Here is a 758-nt window from a genome sequence, read left to right on the forward strand (position 1 = left end):
AACCACAGAGCTTCATGAACCCTTTTCTTGCTTCAGTTAGTGTTGCATGTCTTTTCTCACCTAAATGATCTCCATTTTAAGTACTTAAGTCAGACATTTAGCTTTTACGAGAGATATGCATGAGCTAACCAATTTCAAACTCTTTGGGAATAGACGTCTGGCAACAATACAAAACACATAGCATTATTTTTTTGACCTTATTGAGGCTGCTTGTATCTCTTCGAGTCAGTTACGAAGGTATTCCAGAAAGTAATCAGGAGCCGAGAGAAAATAGGATCTGGAATGTTAGGAATCAGCCAGCCGTCGAGTCCTGAGAGTTTGACACAAAGGCCTTGGTTCCTGCAGGTGGTGGCGGCGGCGTGCCTGGCGACGGCCGCTCCTGGCGGAGGCTACGGGGGAGGAGTGTGCTGCGGAGGCGGCGGCGGAGGGCATGGAGGCGGGAGAGGGCGAGGGCGCGGGCGAGGGAGGGGCGTGGGAGGGGGGAGGTTTTCCGTGGATCTGGCAGGAGGACTTTCCATTAAGGGAGGCGGAGGAGGAAGTGGAGGCTTTGGGGGAGGAAGTGGAGGTTTCGGAGGAGGAAGTGGAGGCTTTGGGGGAGGAAGTGGAGGTTTCGGAGGAGGAAGTGGAGGCTTTGGGGGAGGAAGTGGAGGTGGAGGCCACGGAGGCTTTGGAGGAAGTGGAGGATTCGGCGGTGGAGGCCTAGGAGGTGGTGGAGGAAGCGGAGGCCACGGAGGAGGTGGAGGCTTCGGATCGAGCTT

This window comes from Penaeus monodon, chromosome 23 (assembly GCF_015228065.2).
Source record: "Penaeus monodon isolate SGIC_2016 chromosome 23, NSTDA_Pmon_1, whole genome shotgun sequence".
Lineage (NCBI taxonomy): Eukaryota > Metazoa > Arthropoda > Malacostraca > Decapoda > Penaeidae > Penaeus > Penaeus monodon.